Below are 26232 nucleotides of genomic sequence, written 5' to 3'. Positions count from 1 at the left end.
TGTTGCGGCAGATGAGATTTATCTGTTTACTCAAGATGGGAGAAAAATTTGATTGACAAATTGATCATGGTGTGGCGCGGCGTGGCAAGCGTTGCTCGTTTGTTTGTGTGGGTGGGACTTTTCCCACCCATATCTCTCCCATCCAACCTACCCTCCCGCCTTTAGTACTTCTGCGTAATTGCACGTTGATAAGCGAGGGTAGTTAAATTGAATTATTGTAATTTATTGACTGGATGGAAGTTTGCTATTTGATTCACATCCATCCGTGTGTTTGTGGCCGACTCGAACGGTGCCGGGATTATTGTTGAGATTGAAAAATGAATTCGTGAACGAAAGGGAAAGAAAAATACATAAACAAATACCTGGTAGATTTACGCTAGCGAGAAGATTACTGTACTTTGATGGTAGCTTCTCCAATTGGGTGGCTTTTTGAAGGTGTCGTTTAAACGTCCAATTAAAAAGCTATTGCAGAATATGTATGCTAAACACAGGACGCGGAAAGAGACTTTGCGAAGGAAGCATTAAAGATATACATGGGAATAGTCCCACCATTACAATGGAACTGGAACGAAGGCGAGAAATAAAGATCGAGCAACAAATTCGCAGGGAAAACCGAAGGACGTAATCAAAAATTCTTCAATAAACTTTCGGCACTACGCTATGCCCAAGAATAGCGAGGACCGAATCCTCACCGACAGTCGGCCTATTAATTGTTGCCAATTAAAAATACGATCGCAACTACTGACCAGCGCGCGCCGCGCATTAGTTATGCAAAAAAGGAATGCGATCAAAGGAAAGCCAACGAAAGGACTTGAACGGGGGTGGCATATTTTCTTCTGATTAATTTGCGGAACAGTTGGGGGTTTGCCAAGGGAAAGCGTTCGCCATAAACACAATGCCAACGCGAAAACGGGGAAATCAAGAAAAGCGACCGTAAACAACACACAGACACATTAGCTTAGTTGGAGCGTTCCAATTAGTGTGGCCCACGGGACGACGAGGGTTTATCCTGGGAGGTGTTGTCTACGGTTTTCGTTTATGACGCTTTGAAGTGTCCGTTCCGGTCGGTGATATTAGGGTGGGGGGACAGAGAGTTTTTACTTCTAATTTGATTCCTTCCAATGTACGTGTGCCAAAGCCCGGAGCGTTTGCCCAAGGACATCAAAACAAAACCATTAGTGCGTGTGCCGAGCGGCACAATGTGGTAGTGAACGCGCTAGGAAGAAGGTTCGTAACGGAGGGAAAAGTGTGCCCTTAAGTGGTCTACCGGTGGGCATGAAAAGGAGCATGTATTAGCAACTGGTAAACCAAACAACAACAAAAATACGGAAATGTAAAACTCTAGACGCAGGTACCTCCACGCACCAATTGGAACTCGGATGTAGAATATTACTACACACAATTACCAGTAGCTTAGCTGAGTCGTTAATTTTGATACCGATTTCAACAGCAAAACGTCAAACGAAAACCGAACGATCCAGTCAACTTCAGTCGTCAGTGCGTTATTTATCTTTCCGGTCGCTGCTTGAATTTGGATTCCGTTGAAGTCAGAAAGTGTATCACTCCTACAGGTCCCTATCGCTTCCCACACAGAAAGCCCAACGTTTGCACAATAATTTGGCTATGATATGTTTACATTTTGGCTGTGGATTCGGGCACGCGAGTGTTGGTGGGGGAGGGCGCGCATAGGAAGCGTGCGTTTCATGCTGTGATGTTTCTTTAGCTGGCAGTTTGGCGATGTGGAGGGAAATTCCATTTCCAAATAAGCTTGAATAATTACGATTTTGCCTGAAATACAGCCACGCTTAGTAAACATGGTAGCTTGAATATGTATGTAGCGCCAATAGCCAAGACCTCATAGAACAACAATTCAAAGTAAAGCACAAACAAAGATATACAGGTGGTACGCGAGATACAGTGCACCACTTATACGCGGATTCGGAGATACGCGGTTTTTTTACAGTTTGACATCAGAGCTACTTTATAGCACAAAACGCAAGCGTTAAAGATAAAAAAATGGTTGATGAGAGCTTCTAATTTGAAGCGTTTTGGGTTTTGTGTAATGTTTTCTTACAAAAAATCGCCCTGAGATGCAGAATGTATTACGTGTCTAGAAGGAGGGCTACTTTATAACTATCAAGTAACATAGGCGGAAATTTGAGATACACAGATCTTTCGTGGATTATAGCGATACGCTAATATAATGTATTACCAGACTACCCTTTTAGTTGAATATCTACAGTATGTAACTGTGTCTTAAAAAGGGACTTGTTAAAGTGCACTGTCATTTATTTACTTTTGTAATTGTCTTATGTTAACTTAACGAAGGCACTGGGAGTTATCCAAACTGTATTGGAGTTCTTCAAACGATGTTATCTGAATAAATTAATTCTAGGACTGGTTCAGGCGAGATCCAATCCAACATCTTCGGTGTACTAGGCCGAAAGTCTGGTCAGGAGACTATCAAGCTGCCGCTCGGTTATTTCACCGATTGTCTTATATAAAGAACGACATATTTTTTTTGGGTGCTCTTTCTCCAGCAAGAGCTCACACTCACAGTGCTAGAAGGGAGCTTTATGAACCAGTGAAACAATTATGCTTTTTTTGAATTCCCTTTTTTATGGCCAATTTAAAGTGTTTTTACTTCCTTAATGAACCGTAGCATTGAGTATCAACAAAACCTCCGATCTGTTTCATTTCACGTCCCAAAACATCTCCCAAATGATGACCCGGTTTTGTGTTTTTCCACCCCCAATTTTCCCCGTTTGCCCACGCGTGCCACTTGTCCCATTGCACCCTACAACAAATGGCGGTCGGTCACTGGCGACCATCCCACCCTCACAGAAAAAAAGAAAAGGTACAGGGCACCGATAATTTTCCAGATGAATAAATAATGAAGCAGTTTCCGATGAGATTTCCAAATCGTACCTCACTCTCAAACACGCACACACACAAGCGCGCGCGCGTCTCGCTTTGTGCACGCACGCACGGTGAATTACGGTCGTTATCTAATTTTCTCTCGCTCGTGTGGCTGACCTTTTCGTAGGCAGACTTGTGGGTGGTCTTGGGATGTGTTCTGGCCGGAAATCGCGTTAGAGGAGCACGATGGGCGACCCAAACCGAACGGGAAAGAACAGCTTTCCGATTTTCCACGATTTTTCGTTGGCCCCATCCCCCAAAACACACACAACAGACAACTTTTCCGATTGTCCGATTTTGTTGTTTCCTCGGCACAAGTGTACCAGCGCCGGTGTACAATAAATGATAGATCTTGTATAGCAAAGATTGTGTAGCTGTGGTGTCTGGATTTGGTTCATTTTTTTCTATGTGTTTCCGTGTTTTGCTTGCCTCCGATCAGCCACCAGAGCGTGCATCCTTACGGTTCCGTTTGGTGCTTGAATTCTGGCAAACGAGGCACAAACATTTTTTGCACCACCCCCGTGTGTTGCATGGTTTTGTATGTTCCGGGTTGTTTCCTTCGCTCGAGGCATGACGCTGACAGGAAAGCGATAGCGAAGATTTACGTGCCCTTCCGGTCGGTGAAGGCAAGCCCAGGCAGGCAAGGATATTTCATATTTTACTCCTCTCCACGACTGTGTTTTGGAAGGGCGCTTGAGCATTTTGGTTTTGGCCACACGGGCCTTTTGAACGTGCGCTTAATGGGTATGAAGCTGTTATTTAATGTTTTATACACTGTACGCTTACCGATGTGGGGATGAAACGTGGCAAGCGCTGAGAATCGGAAACGTACAAAGGATATACGATGACAAGCCTTGTTTCCGATGGTTCCGATGTGCCTCAAATCAAATTCGCATGTAGCATCCGGCTGTTTGCTGGTCCCGGGTATCGGATTACGTATGGGATCGAACGCCACGCGAGCTGGTACATAATTCGATCTGATGCGCGTATGCCATATTGTATAATGCAAATTGACACTGTTTGATAAGGAAAGGGAAGGTTGCAGAACATTAGCTTTACCTAGTGGAACTGCTTAACATGATATTACCATTGTGGTGCGATACATTGATGGGTATTGAGAAGTAGTCCAGTTTTCAACCATAAATGGTTACATTCTCGACGTGAAAGCCTTCCTCTACTAACCTCTCCTACCGTTTGTGGGTGGTGTTACACATCCTGTCAATCCTCTTTGATAATGGAACACCAAACTGTTGCGCGTCATACGCGTTGGAAGCCATTTTCTATCCCGGGTTTATGTTTGCGGTAAATTCCAGGACAAAGTAAACATGCGCCGTATGTAAGCTGGGAGAGAAAAAGAGGGCGAAGAAGCAGAGTTTTAGGAAGAGAGAGAGAGAGATAAACGAACGTCATGTGTCGGTTTTGGAAGATAAAGATTTTCCCAAACCAGAGCATGCGGGAAAATGAAATTTGCTCCTCGTTTGCCTTCTATTCCACTCGCAAACGACCGAATTGGGACCGATGAGCTGCCTAGGGTGGACGCTACGTTACCGAAAACCAACGGCCAGAATACCGGGATGTCCATCAAGCTTGTTTGAGGCTTTCTTCTTGTTTTTCATTTCCAAACGGTCGGGCTAAATTGCACACTACGGGGTGAATTTACTGCTTTCTTCTTGCCGCTTCGACGAAGGTTGATGAGAAAACTCCACAAGGAAAAGCATGTTCGAGGGAATGATAAAAACATCGTCCAATCATCCCCTATATAACACATCTGCCCTGTGCAGCAAAACAGGGAGCGAACATTGTAGGAGGGGAAGAGGAAAATCAAATGAATAAACGAAAATCTGTCCCACCGACAACCCCGAACGCATGAGATGAGGTGATGAAGTGACCGTTGCAGCCAAGGAAGACTTTCTTGATCCGAACTCCAGGGATGGTTGGCTTAATGAATAAATTAGCAATTTTTCCTCCAATCACTACCTCCATGTCCGGCCGTGTCTCAAGGGAAGGGAAGAAAATCATCCCGTTGCCCCGCGCGCCTATGGTGAGTCCTGTTTGCTTTGCGGTTATGCGTACACGTGGAGGGATTGGGGTGGACGGGGGTGGGATTTGTGTTGCGGCGAGAAAATGCGGCAAAAATTGGCGACTAATTATTTCCCTCGGTGCAAGGACACGGGGCTATACTTGTCATGCCGGCTGCTATGGTGCAGAAAATGGTCTCTTATCGATCGAAGCATGGAACACAATGGGGAAGGTCTGAGGCTCACCGTAATGGCAGGCCCGTGGACGTGGAGTGTGACATTGTAACACTTCAATCCCCTAATCAGCAGTTTGTTCGATGTCGAACGCTTCGAAGCCACACACTCGTGCGGCTGTCAGCGGACGAAGCAACGGAACCGTGTACCGCGCACTGTGCAAAAAAAAGCAACTTCCGCTAGTTTGTCGGTGTCGCGTTTGCCGTCGTTTCGAGGACTGGTTTTCTTTTCTTTCTGCATCACACCGTAGCGTGTCCGTGGAGCGTCATGCTCTGGTGTGCACTTGTTGAACTTGTTATGCAAATAGCTGCCGTAGCACCGTAATCGATTTGAAGATGACAAGACATCTTACGGGCGATAACGATATATATGTGTGTGTGTGTGTGTGCATGTCGTCGCCGAGTGACGACGCGTCCGTACCGTTAATAGTCGTTTCAGGATGACACCATCGTTACAGTATCCTACACCCCGGTGCGCCTCCACCACATGTGATCGTCGTCCCATCGCATCGCAAATATTGATCCAGAGCTGACGAACGAGTGTCACCGTTTGGGTGGAGTGTTTGGAGGTGAAAATGATAGCCTTTTCTTCGGTTCGTGTGGCATCCTTCTGGGTCGTGTGGCATATATTCGTGGCACTGCAAGCGAAGCACTACTCGTTAGCTGTCAACGGGGGTACGTCAAGTGCACACCATCCCGAATCCCGACACACGGCGGTACAATCGTGGATGAAGTTATGTCTTTTTCAAGCTTCCCAGCGCAGAAATATGATTCCGTACTTTTTTGCTCCCCCCCCCCCCCCCTCTCTTCGCTGTATGCCGCTGTCGCTATTGAGTATGCTCTTTGAAGGTAGAGCTTGGGAAAGAAACACGTTCTCCCGTTTATAGTTTGCCCTTTGATCAGCATGTCAGCGTAGGGATGATGTCTTTCTTTTTTGTTTGCCCTATTTCTCCGGTACCGTGCCAGATCATCCCATATGCTTTTGCTGACTTTCTTGATCCTGTTTCCTAGCTGTCAACGATTGAAGTTTTGTTCTGAAGTCCTAATGAAGACCTTTTGTGTCCGTTGCGCGTTGCAGGTGGGCACCGCGGCAGCAAACGGAGGAGATGGAGCATTAGGCATACGGCTTCCGGTCAAACACCGGCCGACACTTTCATCCGGGGGCGCGTCGAAATTATTCTAATGATATCGCGAAGCTATCGGGAACCTCGGGGCGGAAACAATCTACCGATGATAATCTGCGCTGACGCATCTCGGTGTTCGAACCCCCGAAACGCTGGTTCCTTTCCACCCGTTTGTTGATGATCGTCTTATGCTTCATCGGTTCGATTCGATTTTTCGACCGGAGATTTGGATGGAAAATAAAAAGACAAAAAATAGAAACAGAAAATCACAACGTTAATCATGCTGGAATGGGGAGACGAGGCTGGAAAGTTCTTTAACGAATCCGTAGAACGGAAGAGAATAAACGAGAGGGCATTAGTGAACTGCACGTGTATAAAAAGAAAACCATCCCCAAACCCGTCCAGCCATGAAAAGTGTACTGGCCGAGAGCGAGTTAGCACTGGGGCGTACAGAGCGAAGGGAACGAAACGGAAAGAACCGTTCGTTGCGAGACGCTTCTTTTAAATAGTTTTGCAGCCGTTTCCTTCCCTAATCCGCTGGAAAGGTCTGTTTTATGTTCGCTTTATTTCTCGCCTCATTTCCTCTTCACTCCGTTCCTTCACCCTAACCCCTTTTTCGGACAAGTTCTTGTTCCGGACCGGAGTGGGGAAAGGTTGACCCATTCAGCGGACGGTTTTATCGCTGATATGCTTGAAAATCGTTTTCTTTTATCATTTAAATTGGATTGATTTCCCGCGTGCTCTCTCTCTCTCTTTCTCTCGATCTACTCACCCAATCGGATGAAGCAGCATCAATTTCCAGTTCCAGTTCGACTCTTTATCTGTCCCCACCGGTGGAGCATGGGAGTCGCACACACAGAGACGAACAGCATTGGCACCGTTCTGTGTGTGTTTACATGCAACAGACTGTTACGTAAAGGTTGGCCCGTTGCTATCGCGTTCATCTGGATTTTATGCTCGCGCTCGGGCGCAACCCCCCATCAGTCCGCACTTTACGTCCCAGGTGACCTCACGAGCCGGGCGCGATTCGCAATCGAGCGAAAGAATTTGAACGAATGACCCATTTTTTTTTAGGGCCGCGGGATACCGGCGCAGAGCGTACAGGGCCCCGGTGGCTGGAAGAATGGAACTGCGCGGCAACGACGACGACGACGATGATGATGATTATTATTATGATGGGTGTTTTATACGGTCGCAATCGATCGGTTGTTTGGTGAGGCGAATCGGTTTCCCTAAACTGTTATGATTGTTGTGAAGGTTTTCGGGTTTAACGGGTTTTCCTTACGGGCGTCATTTCATCGAACGAAGATCCACGAACGTAACGGGCGTTTAATGGACCTTTTTTTTTTGCTTCGACCAATAGAAAACGAAGATTGCGCGGCCACCAATCTATAACATCTTGGTACGGTTATGTTTTATGTTTGCACATAAAAATTGAATCTAGTCCCTTTTTGATGACCGGCTGACTCCTCGCGGTAGTGATCGAGCCCGTTTTGTCTAGCGCTGCTGCAACATTTTAACAAAACGTGATAATGCTGTTCAAACAGTTGTTTTAAGTATCCTTGACGGTTTCTCTTTCGAAACAAAAACCTGACGGCTCCCTTCTCCTTTAATGAATGCATTCTTGCAAAGGCCGCAAGGCCGTCCTAAAGAAGCGATAATGTGTTAATTGACAGCAAAGTGTATCTTCATTAGCACGTGGCTCCCACACGCCGTCAAAGGAAGGCGCCAGAAGCAGAAACTTGTCTTGGCTTCCGTCAGGTATGTGTGCGCCCTGTCCCGGTAATTGTCGTTGCTGTCGCCTTCGAGAGTACTGCTTTGTGCAAATTTGAGCAGTAGCAACACTGGAAGCATTGAGACAAAAAGTGATTTAATGGGTGCAGATTGCAAAGGGCGGTGGTTGCACCAAAACTGCGAAGAGCTGATGACAAAGTAATTTCAAACCCATCCAAAGTTGTCCGGTTTACCAGTGAGGAACGCAAAAAAAAGTTGCTTGCTGATCACCACCCGGCAATGACTTAAGCGAAGAAGGAAAGCAAAGTAGATGAGTTCTCGTGGCCGTCGTCGTCTTTTTTTTGCGATGCTTTTTGTTCAAATGTGTGCAAAGTTGCTCCGATACCCGGGACAAACCCACAGGCAGAGGGAGTATCATCGCATCGGTTTGCGGTCGAAAGACAAACAGCTTCCATTTAGTTCTTAGGTTCTGCCTGCCGTTCCACCCCGAAAACGGTCCATCCGGGTGGCTGCGGCTGGCTCGAATTACGTTCGAGTTCACTTTTGAACGCACGTTTTGCGACGAGCCATTCAACAACCGAACTTCCTGGATCTGGTCCGTTCGGCATTCTGTGCGGTGCGTTCGAGTGAAGCGTTTAATTAATTAATTAAAGAAAGATAAACACCATTCCGTACATCTGGAAAGCACAAGAACTAAAGCTATCCCTCGGGTGGTGTCCATGGTGGTGAAAGAAAGCGCGTGTGTTTGTGTGTTTGTGTGTGTTACGGGACAAAAACAGGCGGAAGAAATCATTCGCCAAGGAGGGGAATAGAATGTATTTTCCCCCTTTTCCTCCGGGAAGATCACGCCGGGCAACGATTTTAAAAAACAAGGCACTAAAAGTTCCCTCTGACCACTGGTGGAATGAGTATGTGTGAGCTAGGGAGAGTTGCGTGGTAAACTTCACCAACCGGATGGTTCCGGTTGAGCGCTACTCCAACGGTTCTTCTTCGCTTCGAGCAGTAGTGCCAAGATGTTTTCGTTTTAGCACGTTTTGTTTGGCCCGTTTTGAGGCTGGCTTGCCTGAACTATCGGAGAAGCCCAGGTACGGGTGTGTTGGAAGGAATTTGAGCAGTATTAGCATTGGACGGGGTTGGTTCGGCACACGCACCAGGGCAACCGTGTGAAGCCATCGTGTGGACTGCTGGCTCGATTCTGTATCGCTGTACGCCCAAGCAAATTCGGTTCCCAACGAGGCCGGGAACAACCTGAACCACTTCCTGGGAACCGAAATCCAACCCCGGTGGGTCTCCAATACTTCTGAAAGCGTCTCATCTTCACCCCGTAAGACCTGTTTTATGGTTCATTTGAATTTATACTGTAATCTACGATCCATCAACCTCCAGCATGGAAAACAATAAGCCTTCAGATCCCTTCTGCGAGCGGGCTGACCTCTTTTCCCTCTCCGGGGTGGCATCGTAACCTGGGACGGTTTTCAATCAAAAACAGGTCAAACGGTCTCCGGCCATTCTTTGCTCCCCGTTTGCAACGCTGAATGTCAGCCATGGGCAACGGCACCATGGCCTGACATTTGCGAGTGACAGCACGCGGAACTTACATATCGCTCACACATTCCAGCCCGTAATAAAGCGTAACGTTTAATCTCGTCTTTTTGCGTGCTGCGCTGAAGTACTGATGCCGCATCCTCAACGGGGGGAGAACGGCATGAACAATCGGTCAGCATGGTATGGGTAGCAACGCACAAAAGTAGGACCCCTAACGGGCTAGCGGGACACGTGAGCGCGCGTGCTTAAAGATGATGTTTGTGTTTAATTTTCTCTTTCGATTGAGGATCACTTACTCATCATTTTCCTCCACATGTGCGAAATGTGCGTGTGTGTAAACACTGCTGTGTTGCTTTAGTTGATCGTTTTCTACCGTGACAATGCGCGCAGTGGGAGGCATTTGTTCGGCGAAACTACAAATGAGCGTGGAGTGCCGTTTTTTTCCTCAACTGTTGCTCGACCGCATTTGTGGTCTAGAGGAGATATGAAACGTCTCATTGCCTTCATTTCATTAACCTCCTTACGCGATCATAGTTAATTGTGTTGGGAAAGAGAGCACTTACGGGGGAGCGAGTGTAGGGAACTCTTGTCACCTGCTATGATTCTGGAACTCTACTCCAGCTGCATGTCATCGTGCTCCGACTGTTCCGTGCTGTATTTGCCATCCTCCTTCGAGCTGACTCATTTTGGGTTTGGATTTTGTGGTAACTCCTGGTCTGGAACTAAGCGTAAACATTCCTGAAGCGTAACGTTTGGTTTCGATTCTTCCCGCACACACCAGGCCTAACCCAGCGGGTGTGTTGGTGTGTTTGTGGTATAAAAATACATCCCATTAACTATCCTAACCGTCACTCTTGGCCAGTGTTGGCGCTTAGCTGTAATGAGAAGAAAGACAAGACACGGAAAGTAGTAAATGGCAACCATCTGGACAGCGAATGTGTTCTCACCAGTGAGGAAAGGGCGTTGTCAACGTTGCTAGCGACATTAGTCTCGGTGCATTGGCAATGCCGAACGGTATGGTTCTGCGTGTGTACGGTAGCAAGAGACAGACAGGCGAAACGGTCACACAACCAGAAGCCGGCAAATAGATGTTGTGTAGCGAATTCCAAGTACTCGGTTTCCGTCGACACGCACGTCCACGGAATGCGTCTTCCTGGGCGCGAGCGTTTGCTGCGAACTCTTTCACAAGTCATTGGTTTTAATGTATCGGTTCATCCGGGCAAATGACCTCGGCCCACGAGAAGTGCCGGAAAGTGAATCGTAGATCAAATATTTATAATTAAAGAACCTTTCACCGAAAGCGGCGCAAACAGTAGAACGGTGGGATGCGTGTGCTGGTGCTGGAACAGCTTCACTCACGGTTCTTCTTCTAACAGAAAACGACTCGTTCAGATGAAACGCTTTTCTGCCTACAGCATCCACTAAGTGCCACAGTATTTACAACCCTGCCCTGCCGTAGTCGCTGCGAGACGCACACACTGGGTAATCATCTGGTCAAAAGCATTGCTTGACAAAACATCAAAAACAAAAAAAGTAAAACGGAGATCAGTTGACAGTTCAGTTTTGAAGCGCAATGATTTTACTATTTAGCTGACACAAGGAAGTGTTTAGAAATTAAGAATTTACTGTTAAATTATAGTAACAGATGTGATATAGAGACCGTATTGAAACATTGTTGATCTATATTACATAATTTTTTGTTTATTAATGTGTACAAAAGTGTTTACGTGAAGTATCGCGACTGTATCGCGAATATCCACACAAATCATATTCACTCAAACGTAGAAACATCATCTACGGAAAGGCTCAAATGTTGCCGGGCATCGGAACGCTGATCAGTAATCAAAAGGTATCGTTTTTCTTGCGCTAGAATCGTTGTACCTACCTTTTCTTACCCCGTAGAAAAATTGGGGAAGACTGCCAATGACTACTGGAGAAGATATCAATCATCTAATGCGAGAACATCTCCCACTACTAAGCAAAACAGGGAGAATGATGTTGAGAGGCATCGAAAGTGACTCTAAGCTTTCCTATAACATTGGAGGCAAAACCAGGCATCAAATCAACCTTGGAATGCTTTTCCTCCACGCATTTAGGAGTAGCCACTTGCTCTTGGGGTCGGTGCTGGTCAACGTTCGTTACGTTTCGTTACGTTTTCGGTGTCCATCACGTCTGATTGAGATATGTTATTACGGGGCTGGGTGCTACCGCTGTATCTTCCATCTTTTCTTTATCTTTGATTAGCTTCCAAACATGTTACCCCCATTCCGGCAACTACCGAACCTAGCGTATTCGCGCTGTGTCGATGTATGATGGAAAACAGCACCCTCCGGTTGGTGGAAATCAAAAAGCTCAAGCAAAACATATATCGGTCTGTGCCTGGATGTTGCTTTTCTTAATTTTGCCTAACGCTTCTGGTCAGTGACTCGAACGGCGTCGGCCTGTCGTGCATACATCAGACCAGCACGAGTAGCTCCAAATTCTGTACATCTTCACCCTGATGCACCTGTTGTTTTCCATCCAATCTCAAAAGTGGCTGGAGATAAGCAAGACACCGGGAGAAGCGAAAAAAAATTATATCTCATCTCACTCCCGAGCCACCCGTACGATCCATTGGGTGGTGGATTAACGATATTTCCGTTAATCGTTCGCTATTTGCAAATGAGGCTTCATCGAGACAAAGCGCACTGGTACGCGGGAAGTGGAAAATAAATTTACCATTGACAAATAGCCGTTAACGAGATGAAATAGCTGGGAGTTGGATGCTGCGGGTTTCGTACCTTTTTTTTCTGTAGCGTCCAAGTGCTTCGGTGCTAATTATGTCGAACGCGCTACTCTTTCCTTACCGGTAGTTTAACTATTTCGATAAATCAACACGAATTGCCTTCCGTTTGTGCAATCGCTCGAGGGTCGCGGTTCGGTGTTATTAGTGGTAATTAATTACCTTATGTTTAGTACAGTTGCCTTGATTGCCGTGCCGAAGCGGTCTCGGGATCTTGTGTTGGCAGCGTAAAAGAAGAGGAGCAAATGTTAAGGAAAGGGTGGGCGAAATATTAGAGCAAATTTCACCCATGTTGTTACCTGTAGCCTTTCTTCGACAGGCACGTAGCTCGATCTAGAGCGGAGCTGGTGCTAAGATGAGCAGTACCGTAACCGCAACCGAGCAGCTGAACCACCAACCACTGACCGCAAGCGTTGGTGTCGGCGGAGAGAACAAGTTTGACCCGTCAGAATCCCGACCCGCCCGAGGTTAATACGATAACGGGCAGCGTATCTGGTCCCGGATGCACTTGCGTTCGTTCCTTTCGCTTCATTCGCAAACGCATCCGGGCAACGGGTTCAGGCTACTTTTTATTTGCCTCCGTGAACGATGAGCGTCGCAAGATGTGTTCCTTTTTTGTTTGGAAAGGCGTGATCCCAGCAAGGGGACGGTCCGTGGTGGCATAATCCCCACCGGAAACCACAAATTATCCGTTCGCCTTTCGCCGGCCGTGAAGTGGATAAGAGCGCACGACATCGTTCCCATCCCTTCCGACCCAATCCAGACGGATGTTGTTATCCTGCAAAGTTGGCAAGTGACGTGGTACGTGACTGCTTCGGTTCTGACGGCGGAACGGGTTGCACTTTGTAGTGGTACGTGTGTTTGCCGCGAGTAATCTCACCGCGTCGGTTACGAGCAGATGTACCTTATCCGTGCCTTCTTTTTCGGGACAAGCAGCGCTCTGGTACGATGGCCCCAAAAACCGCAAGTAGCTCCGATGCTGGTTCGAAGATGGTCGCAGTTCCGTTCGCAATGGCTAGCGTACCTGTAGTGAAGGTAGAAATTTGCATTGAAAGAGGAAATTGAATCATAAAATTTATACCCTTAATGGAAGAAATTCATAAATTTTCCCCACCCCAACATTGGGGGCGATGGGTACGGGACGGCGTTGTCCTCATTCATCGGCCTGTCTTTCATTCTTTCGGCACTGGGAACGGATCTCGGGGTATTCGCGGTGGCACGGTACAGATTAAGCGGCAGAATTGATGGGAATGGGTCCATCGGAAGCGGGATAGAACCGGGTATATGGCAGCTATCCCCGTTTTGCCCACTGCTTCTACCACCATGGTGATGATGATGGTGATGAAGTTGGCCACACTTCACCACGCTCTATTCTATTCAAATTTTACGTAACGTAAAGCAACCGGTGCGAAAAAGGGTTCCTAGAGGGTTGTAGAGTGAGCAGAGAAATGAGCACACCCACCGGCTTAGTGCTTTCTTCGCGTAATAAACATCTGCGAATGGTTGCGTACCTCAACTCCACGGCATCTTCAGCGCTCCAGCTGAATCTGTTCGCCGCGCGTAATTGAAAGAAAACACGGTCAAGATGTGCCAGACTGGAAATTACGCTTACGAACCCTACTTCTACCGTTCGGTACAGTCGGTCACCGCCGTACACCGTGCATCTTGGTAAAGAGTGTGTGCGAGATTATTTGGGGCGAATGGATCATCCAACCGCTGGATTAGTGCTTCATGACCTCGTATGCCAACCCCCGCCCCTAGCGACATGTGTTCCCGTAGGGTAAAGGAACCGGCCAACCCGTTTACACCCAATGTGAGAAGGAAAAAGACATTTATGCTTGCACAGTTGATTTGCTTTAGTGCAGGAAACGCTTTACTTCACCCCGAACGATGCCCGTGTGTACGCCGATCGTAAAAGTGTCCCGGCAGAACGCCAGAACATCTGCAATCACAATCAATGGCGAGTCGTGTGTTCGATTGGGAGTAAAAGAGCATACAAAAGAAAAGGATGTTGGAAGGTATATCATCCGGTGGATGAACCTTTCGTGTCGTTGGGAAATGATTGTGTACGAGCGAAACGCGCCGTCGGCCCCGAGAAGTCGAAGTCGTGGCCATAAATGACGCTCAGACCACTTGCGTTGTTTATTGATGTTTATGAAGCTATGCTTTGAAGGGTGGACTTTTGATCTTTGTTCATAAAACGATTAATGTGATGAAGACTGGAATATTGCCAGTTGGTTCTGTTCATGTATCGCTTAATTTATAGCACCAACTTTATATATTTTCTTTTTTGTTTCATTTCTTACGTTAACTTTACTTGTTTTCTGTTTAATTTTAGGTTCACTAAAGGTACTGGCATGGTGAACTTCTATACAGGAGTTATAACTCTAATAACAACTCAGACTACACTCCTGTATTGTCTCCTGTAAGACTAGACGATTATCTGCCACGTTTGTATTAATGATTTTCTAGACCATATCTGGCCATATAATAATGAATCAGCTTTATTTATATCGCCAGAACAGAAGTCTTCGCTACGAACGGCCGTGCCAGTAGGCATTTAATCCACATATTAAACCGAATATCGGGACATGATTCCATTAGTTAGATACATCATCAAAATGTTCCGTTCAAGCTAACTTTAATTTGTCATAACGTGCCACCTGAACTCCATGTCTCCATGTTTTAACTACTCAAAGTAGACTATTTTTTGCCAGTTCCACCAACTACTGGAATACTCCTACCACATTCCAACGATTTTGGTACAAACATTGAACTTTCCGGTGAAGTATTTTGCACTTTGGAATTAAATTTGCATCTCATCCTCATTGCAAACAAAACCTTCAACATTGTTGCTGTTGAAACTGCAATCGAAATCAATCTGCCGTCAGCTGCGTCTTCGTCCGATTTAAAACCCGTGACCGAACTGATACAGCACAGCTGGCGGGGCTATCGGCTACAGCGATTGCCGCAATGTTGAGGATCTGCTTTGCAAATACCACAATCTTTTTGAACCCCATTTACGCCCCCCGCTGCCCGTAGTAACGCCGCAGATCATCGTCCATCCCTTCAGAAAGGATGAGTGAATCGGTCCGATTTGATTGGGAGATTATTTTATTTTGGTCAGACTTTCATCCCAGCGGTTGACCTCCGAACCGAAACCATTACATCAGCTCGGTACCGAAGAAGCGTGCGATCGTTTGTGGGAAGATTAATGAATCACCTTCAAATGTGGCGGTGCACGGACACTTTTTGGCAGCGCGCGGGATCGCAGCACTGTTTGTGGTTACCGGTGGAAACTTCTTCCACCATGTTGCGACTGATGAGCTGCGGGTATTTCTCACGAACCATCACTGTCCACGGCGCGTACTAAATTGTTGTTAATAAAATTCACTTCGTTTTAGCGTTTCGTGTGGGCTTTTGGTGGAAACTTTTGCGACGATTCGCTTGTCGTTGCGATTCTTTCATCCGTTGCGCAAGACCAACTGGACCGTAAAAGCTGGCGGTGCGCGAGGGAACCGATTGAATGGAGCAGCGGCCCCGCGGAGGACATCATAAAGCCAGGTGTGGAGTTTATGGCATTATACGCTTGCTGTGCGCGCGCACTGGTTCGTCGGTTCGCTAGTGAGATTTTAATCTTCTTTCGGTTTCCAAATCAAATCAAATTACAATCATAGCACCGGTCGGCTGGCCGGACCAGGAGAATTAGCCTGAACGCGCGCCTTGTGGACGCCAGCTTTCCGCTGATGGGGCGGGTGGGACGGTACCGGGCGGATGGCAATGGGGTCGAACACAGGGGTTGTAAAGTCAGCGATGCGCAGCGAGGGATTTGTGCGGATGCGGTCAGTCAACGCGTAGTTATGGTGTAGTCATCATCGGGTGTTACGCAGTCGCTGGTACTTCTCCAAAACTGGCCGAACGAAACGAGGGGTCTCTTTGCAGGCGATGTCTTGAATATTTAATTTTCCCCGAAACGGCGAGAAAAAAGGGATTGGAAAATCCTAAAATAACATCAGACGCGCGTACAAGAACGTGCCCCGGGTACGGGGTGGCAGCTTCGAAAGAGCGCGAGGCTTAGAACGCACTGCTGTACCATGGGTCAGTTGTGGGGATCAGCGGTAGATTGACCGGAGCGTAGGATGTGTATAGTTTTAGTTACTCTTTCGTAAGCAACGCAAGCAAAGTACCCAGCGTCGGGGGATCGATCGTGCACACACCGAACAAGAGGTGAATGTAAATTACTCCCAAATGCGTTCTTTCTCGATCATTGCCGGTACGGGCACCCTTCGGTAGGGTGGGAACCCGGGTCAGGCACGGCCGGGAAAGAACAACAAAGTCCAGAAGTTCGGGAAAAAGTGTTCGCGATGATGGAATATAGACAGGCGGACGGACAGCCAGACAGAAGGCGGGTGAACGATGGGCTGGAAGTGACGAGAAACTGCTGGAAGCAGTAGACGAGATGAAGCTGAAACGAGATGTAAGAAGAACTGGGAGGAGGAAAAAAAACCTGAAGGGAGTAACAACTCCGCCGGCAGACAGTAAATATTTTTCCCGTTATTTATGATTTTATTGAAGTTGAATGAATTTTTTCTTTTCTTCAGTTCTGTTTTCCACCGTCCACGGAACCATGGAACTCGGAGAGCGCGTTGCACCGAGGCATGCCCAGGTCGCATAAAAACGATCTTGACGGATGGATGGATTGGGAGATGAGATGGTTTGCCATAGCGGGCAGTGAAACACGTGGTGAAAGAGTAGTGCAGAGGTGCAACATAGGAATGTACGCCGTACGCAGAAGGAATGAAGAAAGATGCTCAACTGTTTATAGTTCATGCATCACCTCCGGATGTGGAACGGGGTGCTGCTTGTTTACCGGAGACTCTCTCGGGTCCGGTCCGAACGCTAAGGAAAGTGTTTGACTTATCTTTGTGTGTGCAGTTGGAATACGACGTTATTTTTTCTCCTTGAGAGGCAGCAAGAATTTCACTCTGAAGTGCAAAAGATCGTCGCCAAGCGAACTGAATATGAGCCTGCTTTAAGACAACCAACGTTTGCCAGATTTCATTGAGCGTGAAGGTAGTTTTTAATAACGTAAAGTTCGCGCAGAATGAAGTACACGGCTTGTCTTCCGCTATTGACATACTTTTTTACCATCCCCCACCCCGCAATATTGCATTGCGCTTCCGGAAACGGTGACTCATAGCACGGGCAAAAGCACGGAAAAAGAATAACGCATCATGATCGGGTAAAGGCAGGCTAAGGGTTCAAACAGTGGGCCAACACCACCCCCCGGTCAACAGCGTCAAGTGTGCGAAGGAAGGACGAGCCAGCAACCTTATTGAAGCCGACCTGCACTTACATTTACCGGACTTGAAAGTAATGGCTTTGAAAGCGATATGAGAAAAGTTTTCCATTTTCTTGCTGCTATCTTGCAGCTAGACACTGCGGCAGAATTATATATCTACCGTCTTGTGTTTCTGCCAGTGGCGTAGACGTGGCGCCACGGTCCAGTTGTGTCATCCCGTGAACGACCGTGAGAGGTAAAACTAGATCCAAGGCGTAAGTCGCGGCTTTTAGCAAAAAAAAAAGGAAGAAAAATACGCATCCAAACACACACACCCACAAACACGGTTATCGTGGTAAAGAAAAGTGCATTCATGGCATATACAGTACGCTCGGGTGCTCGCTGTGGAGGAGTCGGAAAAAAACTATACCTTATTTTTATGTAACCGTTTGCCTTCACGGGAGCTTCAATTTTCCGTTGGGGTGGCCCTTTTTTTTGCTGCTTTCCTACCACCCGTGGCCATCCGAGGCGCGTGAGTGCCGGATTGCACCATTGTAACCATATGGTACCCGTGGTTCCAAACCGTCTTCGGACCCAGCCAATCGAAACTGACTGATGGCGCATCGGGGGTATGTGTGTGTGTGTGTTTGTGGCTGACGGCAGCTAACCGAGGGCGACACGGTATGGCAAAGAATTTTGCAATTCCCAATTGCATTATAAATCACACCGTCCATTTGTGTGTTTGTTCCACCCTCCCACTTTGTGTGTTTTATTATTTCACCCGCGTGGCTTTCCTGCTTACAATGGGCACGAAGAGAATACCCCCTGCTGGCAATGGTGCGCAGCGCGACCAAAAGAACAGCTGCCCGCTGGTCCGGACGGACGGGTTGCAATCTGGACCGATGAAGCCGTGGCAAAGAAGGTTTCACCCGATTCCACATGCTGACGATGGCCATTATTGCAATCGTGACGTTCCGTTCCGTTCCTCCGTTGCCAATCGTTACCTGGCTCCTCAAATTACCGGATAAACCGTCACCGTCAACTATGTCAACTAGAAGGGAAGGAGGGATTAGCAGTGGGGAATCGAAACGACTAACTTGGAATTGGTTCCGAATTTCCATCCGTCCATAGTGCCACAATCCAAGAAAAAAAAAAAACGGTACCAATCCGTGACTCCGGAAGACTTCAAGCTTGTAAAACTGCAGATACACACACACACAAGCACGGCATCAGGAAGAACGATTTGGATCTTGAGCGATTGAGAATGGTTGGGAAGTGGGAAAGGGACCCAGAACTCCGACAGAAGTAATCACGAACTCACAAAATGGTACATTTTATTGCCATTGCTTTGAACCGATGACAGAAATAGGGTGTACTAAAACGTCTCGGGCTGTTTAGGGGGTAACGTAAGATCGCAGCATACTGCAACGTGCCCTCCCCAAGTGCACGTGATCGCGTTGGGGTGGCTTGAATCGCTAACGGCCACTTTTAGGCCTGTCCCTTTGTTTGATACTTCTCGTGCCCCGGTGCGTTTGTTTCGGTGTGACAACCCTGTTAAAAGTGATATATGAGCTATCGTAGCGTAGCGATACAATTCCAGTACTCCCTTGCTAGTTAATTCTTTACGAGCGTCTCACCTAGATTGGTAAGACAACGACAACGGATGCGTTATTAGTAGCATCAGATAAATTCAATGTCAGACCGGGCTGTCACCAACATCACTTCCAATATGACACTGCTTCGTCCGGCGGTGGGTGGGTTTTGCGAATGTTCTGGATGTCCACCTCTGCGAGCACGCTGGCTGACCGTCTTCCAAACGAGCTGTCATTTGTTCTTTCCCCGAAAGTTCGAAGCAATCGCCCAAAAACGTAATTCCAGCACCAAGATGAATGGGTTTGTTGTCACTTGTTCCCTTTCGGCCAGTCCGCTTAATTTTATGTCATACCACTTTGCCGTAGTCGGCTTTTACGGCGATTCTTATTAATATGACGAGTCGCGGGCAGGTCGATCCACCGAGCTGTGTGTATTTGCGCCCGGTGGCGGCCCCCCCCCCCCCCCCCCTGACCACCCCGCTGGTTCCAAATAATGACTGTTCCGAAATTTGTTCGTTAGCTTTTGCACACTTTGTCCGTTCCAGGTTGGTTCGCTTTATTTTTTTTTCACCCGCAAGTTGTGTTCCGACGAGTCGGCAACCGCACCGGGAGGATTACTTGAAGACGTGGGCTTTTCATCATCACGTCGCTACCGACGTCGTCTCGTTTGATCCCGGTGCGTACCGGTGGGGTTGGGATCACATTTGCGACAAACAAAGGTGACAAGCCGAATGACCATCTTCAGTCATCGGTCCGGTTCCTCCATTCCCGAGGGGAGGTAAATTGTGCAGTACTCTCTCTCTCTCTCTCTGCGAGTTTAAGAAGCGTGTGCGTTCGTTCCAGTTATGCAATGATTTATTGTACGCGCATCCATCATGGTTTGTTTCGAGCACGAATGCCGCCAGGGACCGTTGTCGGACACGCCCGACACACCAACCGCAAAACCTGTGTTTGATCTCTGGTAGATCACGGCGCACACGTTGTGCGTGTCACTGTGTGTGTGCTTCGGATGTCATCAACCCGCACCCATGGTCCGACGTGTCGTTTGCCGTTACTGGGTGGCATTAATTTTCCGCCTGGTAGAAATTCTGCAGCGTAACTAGCCGGTGTCGAACGTGATGGAGGTGCCTCACAGTGGGACAACGTCTGCGCCTAGACGGACAAATGTGTAGCGATTTGACTGTTGTTGCCTAGCATTATGGTAAACATAAGGTTACCTCTTGATTAGGAGACGAATGCGACATCAATGTCTGAAAGTCTCTTCAATTTTCCACCAACCAACCAACCTCTTGATTGGTGATCTTCGCATCTCTGTCCAAGATTACAAGAAAAAAATACACTTTAACAATCAAGCCGATCGTATCGATCGCCTTGATGGTTTATCGTTCACTCGATCCTACCAGTTATCTCGTTACGGGCAGCATAATCATAGGGAACCATCGTATCGTGCAAATACGTCCTCCGGGATATTTTCTCACCCGCAGGGGGCAATGGACCAAAAGGCAAGTGATAAGTGGAATTAATTAGCTCGCAAGAACTGCATGGAACTCCCGTTACTCCGGCAGGGAAGAATCCTGACGAACCCCCGGCAAAGGTTGAGACCGGGCGAAACGGGATGGCTGACGTAATGCGTTAGTCGACTGAGTAACCGTTTATGGGCATTCCCGCTGTCGACATTGTTGTGCCTTCAGGTTGTCAGTGCGTCAGGAGGGGAAGGGGGTTTGAACTCGATCGGGTTTTGCACCGGTGTCCGGCAGCCCGGTAAGCGTGCAACGATCGCGTGCTACACGACGCAGTGCTGGCGGTGCCGGTGGATGGTCTAGCTGAGTTTGAGCGGTGCGATCGAAGTTTGCCCGCGTCTACTGGGTCAAAGGTATTCGGTGACGTGATTGGTGTGCATTCCTGCTACTTATGCTCGCGTCGGACAGCCTCGAACTTGACGCGAGTGGTAGAGCATTGGTTACCGTTGCGATGTCTGCCCGGTGTCTCCACCCCTCCCCCCCCCATCCTCCCTCCGACATATGTGGTTACGATCGGCAAGTGAGCAGCTTGTTCGATGGTTTCTTAACAAGGTTTTTTTCTTTTGCTTTGGGGCCAGCCGATGTTCGTTTTGTTTTCCTTGCTCCGGGCGCTTTGGAGTGCAGGGTGGCGGGAGGAAAACTATTAAATCACCAGCTGGCTGGCCGGGCTGCAGCGATGCCCCGGAAGGATGGTAGCCTGCGAAACGATCGCAAGTGGATCACGACCAAACGCACTACACGCTGCACCGGAGACCCTTATAAAACTGAAACCCATTTCGTGTTTCGCTAACGGGGTCTTGGCTAAGGTGCTTAAATGAGATCCATCCTTTTCTCCCCGCGTCCAGTGGCGTACGAGTCGATGTGGTGCGTGCCTCTCTATTAAATCCCGGTAGCGCTGGGAGCCGGTGCATTCGCTACTGTGCCTCCAGCGTCACCTAACCCATCGCAGCGCCGGGGTGGTCAGTGACCGTCGATGCCTACCGAACGGTGCAAGAAAATGCGAAACATGGTCCCTCACGCGCTGGATGACGCGCTTACGCCCCGCACCGAGTCAACATTACGGCAACAAAAATGAGCGTGCAAAATTCGCCACGAAGAGAGCCGAACGCGCTGCCGGGTGAGATGAATGTACTAATAAAAACGTCACCCCCGTAGCACGGAAACGGAAATGAGGGGTGGCGGGGGGAGGGGGGGGGGGGGGACTGGAGGCGGTGTCGGTAGCTGTGTTGTGCACAATTTTGCGACCGCGTGATCCCAACACCGGGCCGGGCGGCGTAATTCGATCACTTGATCACATCGCTACATCGGGGGATGGGGGAAGAAAGGGGGACGAGGGGGAAGGGGACTCGGCAAAAAGCAAGAAAACAGAAACCGCCACTAACGATGCACTTTGCGCCGACCGACTTCTCGGTCAAGCCGGGTTTTGGCCAGAAGGAGATGATGAAGCACATAATACGATAATTGGCCGCCGGTTGAAGAAACCGTAATTGAAATGAATCCACCACGTACGGCCGGGAACTTCCACGGAAGTTTCCGTGCCGGGGTCCGGGACGATGCGTTACGTAGGGGAACGTACTGGCGTGTTTAGTGTGGTCTCTTCCGCCCGGTAAATTATGGACTAAATGCACTAAATCCAGCAGCAAACGGGCGGTACCGTACTGTGCTTTCGTTTCGCTTCTTTTTTACCTACCGGAAGTGGCTGCAGAACGCCGCGACGCCGGCCTTTCGGGAACGCGCGGTGATCTATTGCGCGATCGTGCCCGTGTTCGTAGTTAGTTAGGTGTTCAAAAACAACCAAACGGACGGAGAGCGATATTTTCGAAACAGAAAAATGCGTTTGCTCATCAACATGCGCGATCAGGTTAATTGCGCCGAGCACATTTAGCAGCGGTAGACAAGCTGTTCAAACCTTTTGGGAAATCGGTTGTACATAAACATGAAGAAAGCCAGGGCCCGGAAGAGCTGGAATACGATCGACACACTTTAATGTTATCAGATCTTTCACATTTCACTGTCCTCTTGTTCGCCTCGGTAGAAGAAAGCGGTGCAGAGCAAGTGAGTGATGACGGAACCGAGGAGCTGTTGGAGAGAAAAAACAGCCTTCCGCAGCAAGCATGGACGACGGTGTTGACCTACACCGTTTTGACCGGAGGGCTAGAAATGCTAACAATAAGTAGTTATATTATGACACCATGATTTGCTTCATCGCGATAAGTTGGCGCGACTTAACGAGTGGAATGGTTTGCGTACGAGGGTAGAACATGTGTGCCGGTGGTGACGTGACCCTCATCCTTAATGAAGACGATAGTATCTTTATATACCTCCCAGGAAAGGTTCTGGGAAAGCTGCAGCCGATCAGCGGTTTCCTTCGCTGGTGATCAACACCATCTGCCAGTTCTGGATCTCCCGTACCGCTTGGGAGGGGGCAGTTCATTGGCATACGGTTAAACAATCAGTGGAAAACATTGAGGCCATTGACTGATCCACTGGATTAAGATAGTGTCTGATCACCATTCTGCCCTTCTTTTTGCAGGAAACATGAGCGTGACATTTTTGCCCGAGCACACATTTTACGCTACATGATCCGGAATTTATGCGTTCCCGGCCCCGGCTCGAATTCCATCCTGTCGCACGAGTTCAACGGCGTTGGAAATGAAAGGATAAATGGTGACTCAATTAGAGCGCATTGCCAGCGTCCACCAGTACCTCCGAACAGAGTGCGCTAAGAAAAAAAAAAACAAAACAAACAGACTGGACAGTAATTCGTTGTGACAAAGTAGGCAGCAAAACAATTAACAATAACCAAATTAAGTAAAACCTCGCAAATATCGCTCTTCAACACCGCGCAGCCCTATGGCAGTGGAAATCGGACGCATTCTTCGGCTGTTCGAATGTCGTGCGAATGCCGCAAGGGCAAGACAGCCAACTCGCGGTGCTCGTGGTTGCTAGCGTAAAGGTTGACGTAAGCCCGGCCGGGTTAAGCCGCACGCGCAATGCGCACCTGGAAAGCGAAAGTACTACACTCGGACATTGTTTCCATTCATCTCGCATCGTTTCGCGCACATTGCTGCTACATGGCAGGAGCATTAATTAAAGCCAATTGTGATGTAGAATGACTTATTCGCGGCGTAGGTTTTGTACGCTGTCTGATGGTGGCTGGACATCTCACCCACGGTTTGCTGGTTCGAAGGAAGGAATGCAACGTTCTAGACGTGCCCAAGTTGTGTTCCAGATACCGTTCGGGTCACTACGGGTTGTTCAGAGGGTGGTATAGGACGAGTTTGAAAAATGATCATACGAATAAGTGATTGCGTAGTCGTGAGATTAACATCAACATCATCACACAAATGGGGCCACGCTGCACCATAACCAGCACGGCTATGGGCTCGTAAACAGGACGTCCCAACTTGACTCAAAAAAAAACCCCACTGCAGAATGCAAATTTTTGGAGCAAAATTTAGATACAAATCTAGAAATAAACGTGCCTGTGTGTTGTGACACAGCTTACACGACAGCACGACGCAAAATTTAAATCCCGCCCCGGAGCTGTCGGTAAGAAATTTGCCAAAAGCTTTCAGAGCAGCAGAAAAGATTGAGATAGCACACGTTCCACTCGAATTAATTTTCGCTTCCGAGCGTATTCGGTAACCATTCTAACCGCGTTTCCCGGTTTTTTCCTCCCCCGGAAAGGTGTAAGCGATGAAATATGTCAGACGATTCCTTGGAGCACCTCACATTTCCGCACACACACCGTCTAGGGAAAAGAATGCCATACCCTGGGCAGGACAGGCAGCAGTAAAGTTCACCGGAGAAACCGTTTCATCTTTCCAATCTACCGGCAGTACCGTTGCACGGGAGTTTGTCAAAGCGCGTGTGCGCCATCCTTCCGAAAAGAAAAGGGCATAGAATTTCTTCCGCACCTTTCGGTGAAGCGCGGTGAAGCGAATTTTTGGAATGCTATGGCAAAGACGCTGTGTGATCATATAATTACGCTTCGCTTCGCTTGGTGGTTCCGTTCTGGCAACAATGTCCGGTGATGGTTGGGACAGTTTGGAAGGTGGAAGAGTGATAAAGTTCTCGGTGCTGTTTCGATCGAAAGTTTGCCTAACTCTGGGGAAGGGAATGTTACAGCCATTCGATAGTGGTGCGCTGTGGGACGGTGAATTCTGGTAGTTGTAAAGCTATTTAAGATATGTTTAAATGAAATTAACTTGCGCGTTGTCAGAAAACAAAATTGGTTGAATGAAACTCTCGAGCTGTTGTCGTAACTAGAGACACTTGAGCAATATTCTATCAACCCGGCACGCTTGGACGGGAGATACCTTGTATAATACCACGCTTGGCAAAGAAAACATCATGCTACCTGTCGCTGAACTGTAGCTAATGCCGCTCAAATCACTGATGCGTTTTAGTTTAATGATATTCTCACCTCGTAGACCATACGGGGTTTGTTCTGGCTGGCTGTCCAGGCGCAGCGGTGTACTATGGCGACTTTGGTAGCTGAAGCTGTCAACAATTATAGGGCAACTTGCCCGGGCAAGCAAAACCCTCCCGAGCACCATCACCGTGGCAACGGATGCTGCAGCATGGCAAGCATAATCCACCCTCGCAACCAACCATCCGAGTGCATTCTCGCACGCAGACACGGGAGGACGGTCCACCGGGTGTGCGGGCAGTTGTTATGTTACCGTTGTTGTCATTCGAGTGAAAGGAGATCGACGATAATTGCCAACTTGTTTGGTTACCTCGATATTTATACCCTGCTCTCGTCCGCTGTGTGTGCGACGAAACCCCCCCCCCCCCCCCCCTGCCCGGGGCCTTGTCCATCCAGCATTTTTATCATCCCCTTACTCCCCTCTCCCCCTCTTCCCTTCTTCTCCTTTTTGCTAGATTTGTTCCACTTTTTCGGTTTGAAACGGTGAATATGTACTGTTTGTCTTGGGGCGGGCAAGAACTTTGGCCGGGAATTCTTACAGGCATGCGCCCGGTACCGTCACCCGTACCGGGCAGAAATGAATGAGCCGTAACACCGACTGCACCGTATACCGTTAATGATGTGTCCCCGCACCCGTTGATGATATGAGGTGTGTACACCATAAGGTGTATATAGATGTATGCTCGGCGTGCGCGTCTTTTTTCCCTATACCCACACCTTCGCCGGCACGAGCACCGCAGCCGCTGCCTGACCGATGAGGGAGGGTGTCGGGCGGATCGTAATCATTGATTGGATGGAAGTATCATGGGACACGCGAATGTGTTATTAGCGTGATTTGGGATCACACCACGGGACTGGTACGGTTTGCTTTCCGTTCTTTCGCTTTCTGCCCTTGTTCACACCGATTCGATGGCGTGTCGTGAACAAAACTGCGCCACAGTTGGCGATAAGCACTGCGGGACGAATTTTTGCGCCCACCGAGCAATGGTGAGCATCAGGGATGCATGTTAAGCGGATTTTAAACGCCTCCCCGTTTGCCTATCGGATTT

Source organism: Anopheles marshallii, chromosome 2 (assembly GCF_943734725.1).
Source record: "Anopheles marshallii chromosome 2, idAnoMarsDA_429_01, whole genome shotgun sequence".
NCBI classification, from domain to species: Eukaryota; Metazoa; Arthropoda; class Insecta; order Diptera; family Culicidae; genus Anopheles; species Anopheles marshallii.
This window is presented reverse-complemented; position numbering follows the sequence as displayed.